Source organism: Furipterus horrens, unplaced genomic scaffold, assembly GCF_987537825.1.
Source record: "Furipterus horrens unplaced genomic scaffold, mFurHor1.1.pri manual_scaffold_16, whole genome shotgun sequence".
Lineage (NCBI taxonomy): Eukaryota > Metazoa > Chordata > Mammalia > Chiroptera > Furipteridae > Furipterus > Furipterus horrens.
In genome coordinates, this window is record NW_028327186.1 from 5,392,604 (window position 1) to 5,401,799 (window position 9,196).

Below are 9,196 nucleotides of genomic sequence, written 5' to 3' on the forward strand. Positions count from 1 at the left end.
GCGGTTTGGTCTTTTATAAATCTAGCTGACTGAAGAATAACCCGCGAGTCCGGCCCAAGTTGATAACCTCTGACCTCTGAGATTTTTACAGACCTGTTGACACAAAACCCGATATTTATGTTTTTCCCCATTTTCCTTGTGTGCCCTTACCAACTTGTTTATATAATTGGGCCTCGGAGCTCTCCAGACAAAACTGTCTTTGTTTGACCGTATAGATGGGGGAAATTGCTAAGCAATAAATATCAACATAAAAAGTATTAAGAAGGCTCAGATTTTGAAATATGTTTGCTAATATTGTACTCATAAAAATGAATTACATTATTTTCCTGGAATGTTCCTCCTGGTTCCTGTTTTTGTTGAAATTCCAAATATGGATCCAATTTCTCCTTTAAATTTGAGTTATATTTCATTCCATTGGGTTCCAACTTCAAGGATGGAATTTTTTAAAAATTCTATGTGGTTGATTCTGTTGAATATAAAAACAATCCAGAAGAATCTGTATAAATGAATCTGGAAAGGCAATAAGAACACATGCGTAAATTATTTGTCCATGCCACTTTTATACCTATAAATTTTGTAAAATATGTTTCTTTATTATGAAATTTCTGGCAGTTGTATCTCAAAGGTGAGAACATTGTGCTATAAGAAACAGCCCCAGAGGCACGAAATTTAGAGAGAAACAGAAACTTGACAAGACATCTGGTTTAATCCCCTCTCTTTAAAGATGTAGGGATCAAGATTCAGAAAGGTTACGGGCCTTGTTTCCGGTCATATGGCCAGTTAAGGGTAGAGCCCAGAACCTCTCACTGCATATGTGTGAAAGGCAACGAGAACTTTCTTTAAGCTGATGGTGGGAAGTTTCTGTGGCTTAATTAAACAACCTGCCGTGAGACTCGGTGGCCTATTTATCCAGAAGAATGTGTCATTAAGAAAAAACTTCCACCAATCAGGAATACTTGGACTGAATACTTGTGCACCCCCGAATTTATAGGCTGAAGCCCTAACCCCCCATGTGGCTGTATTTGGAGAAGGAAGGAGGCTCTAAGGAAATAATTAAGGTTAAATGAGGTCACAAGGGTGGGGCCCTGACTTGATGGCATTAGTGTCTTTATAAGAAGGAAAGCCAAACACAATTCCTTCTCTCTCATTCTCTTCTGTCTGTCCCTCCCTCTCTCCAGCTCTCTCTCTCCCCCTTTATTTCCTTCTCCCTGCTCCCTACAAAAGTACAATGAAGAGGAGATATGAATACACAGCAAGGTAGTGGCCACCTACCAGCCTAGAGGCCTTACAATGAAAACCATGTTACCATCACCTTGAACTTGGACTTCCCAGCCTCCAGACCTGTGAGAACTAAATTCTATTGCTCACACCAGCCAGACTGTGGTATCTTGTTACAGCAGACTGGGCAGAGTAGTGCACTACAATGATTCAAGTGAGACTTGCCTAAATTTCTTCTTTTTTACTGAATAAGAACTTGTTTGCTTAGCAAGTCCATGGTATTAAATAAAAAGGGGAAAAAGCAACTTGGCAAGACAGTGATTCTCTACCACAGACCGGGACATAAGTAGTTTGGAAAAGCATATTTGAACATGACTGTTGCTGCAATAACTATTCCTGTAAGTGTCGTTTGACATATATCCTTATTTTCTTAGAACGACTGGAATTGCTGGGTCAAAGTATGCGAGGCCTTGAAGCCGTGAGTTTTCCCGGAATTGTTAACCTCATATTCCAGCACTCTCCCACGATCAGCTTTGCCCCCAAGGTGGGCCTGCTGGTAGTTAAGAGGCAGGGAAGAAGGTTATTCTTTGCAAATGCTGCTCACAGGCAGCTGCCTCTCCCGTTTAAGGAAGCGCGGGGCGGAGATCCCGCAGACCCCTGGGAAACCTGGGATACCCAGGGGACCGACAATTCGCTCTCACTTTTGTTCACTGAAGCCAGATTACCCAATTACCAGGATACGGGGATGCACACTGGCTAAAAATGAGCACCAAAAACATTAAGTTCTGTGACCCAATTCAACCGAAAGTCTTTTGTAAAAATAAAGCTACGCAAGCTTCAGGCGTGACTGTGTGAACAATAGTTTCCTGAAATCGGGGCATAGACTGAAACCATCATTTTGTTCTCTCTCTTTTTCTTTCCTTCCTTCCTTCCTCCCTGCCTCCCTCCCTCCCTATTCTGGAATCGAAAACCAGTTTTGTACAGGGTACACCTGGCCTCCCTGTCACCACGCTTCAGGGGACACCACACTCCAACCTCCGTCACTGACGGAGTGACACCCGAAGAACTGTATATTCTGCAATGGCTTCATATCCAGAAATTCTTCAAAATGATAACGGGCACAGTGACGCCCTCTGGAAAATGAGCAGGCTGGAGGATTTAGCTAGAAACCTATATCACCTTTTGAGAATCTCGCCTGTGGCCACCTGGGGATTCTTGAACTTCAAAACGGGAGCCCGGCCTGCCTGCACCATGACCCTGTCTCAGTGGGGCCGCAGAAACTGCAGGCTGCGTGGCAGCATTTGAAATCCCTAACTTGCGTGAGGCCACCCCGCCCCCCGAATGGAGCTGTGATTTAGAAAGTATAAAAAATCCTCTTCTGTCTCCTTGTAGCACCTTCTGTTATCAGGATCCTTAAAACCAGCATGTGTAAGCAAGCTCTCCCCCCACCACCACCACCGCACCCCAAAGCCCAGCCAGCCACTTTCCACACTGAGAGCCGAGCCCAGGAAGGAAAGTCACCATTTTTCCAAGGAAAGCAGGCACATCCCCGAGCCCGGCTAATCCCCGCGCCCCTCGGAGGAGCGAATAACCTTTGGGCTTGCTGTAGGAACCGCTCATTGATCCGTCACGCTGTTTGTTCTGGGCGAGGTCCCGGAGGCGCACTCAGTCTCAAGCGTTGAGACCGGTTCATTAGGCGTCCCCAGCTCGTCCCTCGAAGAGAATCAAGATAACACTGTGGTTAGTTAATGGCTTTCTCTTGTTTCCCCCAGAGCCCGCCTGTCTGAAGCCCGCAGGCTCCAGAAGCTTCTTTCCCCGGCCTTTGCGCTATTAGTCACAGCTGGGGAGGCCCACCGGAGCCCAGGCTGTTTGAAAACAGTCGGACGGCCAGCGCGTTTGAGGCTTTCTGCTGCCAGCAACAAACCCGGCCTGGGCTGCGGGGGGTGGGGGGAGGGAAGAAAGGGGACTCGCTAACCACCGCACTTCAAAACCCTCTCTGAGGGGGCCCGAGAGGGGCCGCGCTGCTGGGAAGGTGGGCGGACTGGCTAACTCGCCAAAGACATGATGCTTCCTGAGCCTCCTGACTCCGTCTGATGCCCACCGGGCCCCCCAGTATCCTGGGCATGGGGTGAGGGAGGGAGGGAGACCCTAGATGTAATGTGCTGACCTGCGCTGTTGCAGTTCTCCAAGACCCTCCCTCCGAGCCCCCCACCTTCCTTCTGACCTCCCTTTTTGAATGAAACCAGGAGGGAAGGAAAGGAAGAAGCAGAACAGGAACTCTGATATGACAGATGCGCTCAGTTTCCGAAACCAGCCGCACAGGCCTGTGTCTGAGGCCTTAGCCGAGGGCAGCCGAATCGGAAGGGAGGCCTGGGAGCTTCGGCCTGATGTCTGACAGCCTCGTGCTTCGGTGGCTCAGTCCATTCCGCCCCACAAAACTGGCTCTAGAAACGCTGACTGATTTTATCTTTCATCTCCTCGGTGACCTGCTCCCAGGGGCCAACAAGCCTGCTGTCCCCCGGAGTGGCTGGCGTGCTGCCACGCAAAGAGGTGTCCAGACACAGTCCACCGTGATATAGGTGATAACAATGATGTCATCACCGGTGACAAGTTACACTTTGTCACAGCCCGTGATCCTGAGCCGTAAATGCTATGGTTACATTCGGTTAACGAGGCTAATAAACATGTACGCTTTGGGGTCAAGTTTAAAGGCAAGCAGGAAGGGTTTAATTTCCGTTTCTGGGTGCCTTCAGGATTCCTATGGTACTGAGAAATCACAGAGGAAGCCTTTACGAGGAGTCAGGTCAGGCCCATAAAAGTAATGGGGTTCGTCCCATCGTCTCTTCCAGGGCAGTGTGAAGGTGGCTTCTTCGGGCCACGTCCCTGTCTCTCCTTGAAGGGTTTGAGGAAATTGGAGTTCTTCCGGTGAACCTGGGGTGTGCTCATTAGTGACCTCTCACAGAGAGGCCAGACACAGGAGCGTCTACTGAAGCCCACCTTCAGGCTGGACGAGACACCCGACCCAAAGCACTCAAACACACTTCTAGTCTGTCCCCCAGAAGGTGCCAACTAGCAAGGCCTGTCGCGACGATGCTGTAGGTTTCCATCTCTGTTCCCAGGGCGCAGAGGTAACCAAGTCCGCGTGGGAAGGTAGAGAAGCAGAGGTCGCTGCGAGGCGTCCGGATTGCCAGCTCCTGCTCTGCAGTGGAAAGGTGGCCACACATCGGTGTGGGGTTATGTTATCTCAGGGTCACTGTCGCAGAGATGTGGCTCCTGCACCGCGTTTTCTAACACATGCCAGCGACCCCACCACCAATCCTTCAAATAGGAGCTTTCTAATCACCCAGGTTAATGGGGAACAGCTCTACGCTGCAAAGAAGCGAACCATACCTTAGGTCAGGATTCTACCCAGATGGACACTTGGTTCTCTAACAGCTTCTCCTGGAGGCAAACGTACCTCTGGGTTCACACACAGCGACATTAGCGTTGTTCATTTATTCCTCAGGCACAAAGAAGGACTGCGTTATTTTTTTTTGAGGTTTTAATTTTTTATTAAATGATTGAGAGAGACCGAGGAAGGGAGAGACTCCATGATCTGCAGCATGTACTTAAAGTTTGGAGTGCTTGCAAACGATAAACAAACATGTCAGGAAATTAGTGATCCTTTCAGGGTCCAAAAAAAACAAAAAGAACTTTTATGCATTTGCTCAGGGGACAGACCACCTAACATGGCATTTTTTCTAGCCTATGATCAAGAGTTTTAGGAGATCTAAATTCTTGACAAAATTAAGAAAGCAAGAAGCTCAGAACATCCCATCTGCTCAGCGATTCGCTCTGTGATATCTCTCGGGGTTTAACCGATGCTGAAACTGGATTCTGCACACGAGGGGGGCAGGGATTAAGCCTTCCTTGAAGGAACGGGAGCTTCTAGTTGAAGACCCATTTATAACTTGTTCTTCTAAAACAGTATTTTTCTGGGCAAAAGGTATTTATTAAAGAAATGAGCATTCAAAGAAACAATCATTTTTTTCATAAGATCTTTATTAATAATAATAATAAAGGAACAGATTTGCAAACCAAAACCTGCGAGTGTTCCTCTTTTGTGGAAAGGCAAATGCAGATTAACCTGCCTTCCTGTCAGCCTTTGTACCAAAAGCTATGGTTCGAGCCCTGGCCGGGTAGCTCAGTGGGTTAGAGCATCGTCCTGATACACCAAGGTCATGGGTTGATGCCCAGTCAGGGCACATGAAGAAGCAACCAATGAATGGATCAGGCATTGAAACAACAAATCAATCTCTCTCTCTCTCTCTTTCTCTCTCTCTCTCTTAAATCAATATATAGAAGTTTTAAAATGCTATTGTTCGGTCACCGGATTAAGTGCCATAATTAAAGGAATTTTTACAAATATGATCAGATACAGGGGACCTGAGGTTCAGTCACACAGAGTCCCTTCAGCAGTGCCGTTTCACCGCAGTGAACTAAAGACGCCCAAGCTGGACAGATCCTTTCGTCTGGACTCTGTGCATCAGGGTCCTCACCCTTGGGTAAAGCAAGGGAGCAGCAGGCAATTTGAAACATCCGCAAAAAAGTCTCCCCTTGGCCATCCGTCAAGGCTAAATTCTGCTCCCTGACGCATCTGCCATGAAGAATCCAAATCCATCCTTGCTCCTTCTGGTTAACACAGTCGTCTGTTAAACACGCCACTGAGCCCAGAGGTGACTCTGAGGCGCCATGACAGTCAGTCCTGAATAATGTATTTATATTTGCTTTTGGGGATGGGGACGGGGCTGTTACCGGCTTGTATGCAGACCTGTGAAATAAAACTCGGGTGTCTGAGAGGAACTTCATTTCACATCTGACCTTTTACAGTAATTGGATCTGAATTATAATCAGTCACCTGAATCCTGAAATAGATAAAATAGTTTTTTAATGTTAAAAAGTTTTAGCCCTTCGTTGATTATCTATCAGTGCTTACAGTCCTGTGAAAATAAGATAAATGAGAAATTTGGTCTCTAATTAGACTTCACTAGATTTACAGCTCTTAATTTATACACCAATGCAGCCCAGGCCAGTACCAACGCAGAGAACGCCTGAGCCGCAATTTTCAATTGATTTAACAATTTAATTGCAGCATTAACATCCATTAACATTTAACTAACCTTTTAAACTAACCTCAGGCACAACCTTAAAGACTAAATGAAGTAAAATTGCATATAAAAAGGTACTAACATCCAGCTGTAAGAAGCCAAAGCGAATCTTCAGGGAGATTTAGCGTTCCTTCCTCACAGAGGCAGGAGGGAGTCTGTTTTCCTTCTTGCAAAATTCAGTAGGAAAGCATGCTCTAATTTATAGGAAAAGGAAATAGGCACATTTGGTGGTTATTAACTTTCAGGGACGTCTGCTCGTCTGTGATGATACGCGTAAAAGATATAATGTCCCTTACAAAGGGGAAGAGCTAGGGGTCAAAGGTTAAAGGAATACACAGAGTGGGGTGGCAGGGAGGGACCAGACCAGGGCTGGCTGCGGATCTGATAGGACGCTGAGCTGTGTTTCAATCTCTGTGGCACTCGGGACACATGGGACACATAGAGAATACATGCATGTGAGTTCCTTTGGCTAGAAGAGCCAGCTCTGCGTGTTCGTGGGCGTATTTGTTGGTTTGTTTGAACTTGGGGTTGGATCACTTGCTCGGTGTTTCTCTTTCAAATTCTTTTCAGCCTTTCTTCCCTCCCTCTCTTTTTGTCAATTGAACGGGAAGATGATAGTGGACCAGTAGTTTATATTTCAAATTTGCAGGGAACTCAGGGTTATAGTTGTAAGCCCGGAAGGCTAAGGGAGAAACTTTAAGGTACAGCCCTGTGACCTCAACAACAAATATTCAGTTGTGAAACGTCCCGTTTCACACATGTGGGCTCCTCTGTAAACACAAACAGTGCCTTGAAATAGCTCTTTTATTGTAACTGTAGCGTTTCCTTCAGTGCTGGTTTTAAAACATGATATTCTCAAGATCCTTCCATGTCGTCGCAAATGGCAGTACTTCCTCCTTCTTTATGGCTGAGTAGTATTCCACTGTATATATACATGTGCCCCGTCTTCATCTGCGATCATGCATCATAGAAATGGACACTTGAAACCTATATAATCATATTAACCGGTCTCACCCCGATACGTTTAATAAAAAGAAGTAAAGGAAATAAGTGAAATCCGAAACATTTCTGCAAAACAACCATTGGGATGGCTAAACCTGGAACATTACGGTCCTCAGGAAGCTGTTCTGTAGCATCAGCTGGGATCCGGGCCCCACCCACAGCCCGGCCCAGGCACTGGGACAGCCTGGGACTGCGTCTGTGGACTCCATGGGCCCAGGCATGTGGGGGAGAGGCAAGGACTTCCAGCCAGCACGATCCTGGTATTAGAAGTCCGTCTTTGTAGGCACTGACTCAGTATATTGTCACTCTGCTGGCTTTCATGCTTCCATGTTATGTTTCTGGGCTCTGAGGATGTTTTATATTCACGCAGTGGTCACACGGGACAGGTGGGGGGCCTCATGCTTGCCTGAGAAACTGTCCCACGCATGGCACCTCACCAGACAGGTCTGTCATTAACCTCAGTGCACAGGAAGAAAAGGTGACCTGAGAAACCAGCAGGGTGACACTCTGTTAGAATCAGCCTTTTCTGTTCACATTTGCTTTCATCATGCTTTCTGTAACAAATATCACTGACGAGCGTGATTTAGCTCCTTCCAGGTACTTAGACGTCCGTGTGTGGCCTGGGGTCGGGGGTCTTGGAAGTGATGCTGTGTGAACTTGTAGCCTGCCTTCACCACTTGCTAGTTTTAGGTCCAAACAGATTCTTTACGTTCTTTTTTTTTTTTTAATAGACATAATTAAAATAGCCCCCTCTCCATAGGATGGCGGTGAATATTAATAAGGACTCAGCATAGTATACATTCAGTACAGTGACCAAAAGAGGACTTTCACTCAGTAAGTGTTGGGGACACACACACACACACACACACATAGATTCAAGGAAATCTGCAAATATGAGAATTATTCTAAAAATACTGTTAATATAACGATGCTAAGTGAAATCAAATCGATAAGAAAAATACTAAAGTTTTAAGTGAGTTATACTGAAAACCAAACTACCAACATATTACCCTGAATTAAAAGACTAGAAAATGTAAAATGATAAAATCTTTAGAAAAAAAAGAAATAAAGAATATCTTCAGGGTGAGTTTCTTAGATTTGGTACACACAGCATTAAGCATAACAGAAAACATTTATTTACAAAACAATATTTATATTATCACACATAAATAGCATTTATTTAGCATTCTCAGAGTATAAGGAGGAGCATAGGGGTATTTGGAATACAATGCATCATCTAGAATATTGCCTTTCTGTATATTTAAAGAAAAACGCACAGATACATGAATACTGTGGCTCTTTCTGAGAATATGTAAGTTGAATTTTTTTAAAAAAAGAAAGAAAAGAAAACAAAACCAAAAACCGCCTTTTACCCTCTCTCCTGTCGTTGCTCTGAATTTTATCGAAGCTGCCTCATTTTTCTTTTCTTTTTTTTTTTTTTTTTTTTTTTTACTGTGTGGTTGCCTCTCACTTGCGCCCCCAACTGGGGACCTGACGTGCAACCGAGTCATGTGCCCTGACTGGGAATCGAACCAGCAACCTTGGCTCGCAGGCCGATGCTCAATCCACTGAGCCACAGCAGCCAGGGCTTGAGGCTGCCTCATTTTTCGAGGTGCTCTCTCTCACCGGGTAAAGGGTGGGAAGCACGCGATTGTTGACTCTCTCCCAGACGTGAACACGGAACAGACTCGTCCGTGGCCCACGCGTGGTGGGGCCTCTCCAACCAACCGCCTGTGCAACAATAGCTTGGAAAGCCGCTCCCGTCCTGTCTAACGGGAACCCAGTACCCACGGGGCGAGCACTTCATCGTTGCTAGAAAGGAAACAGTG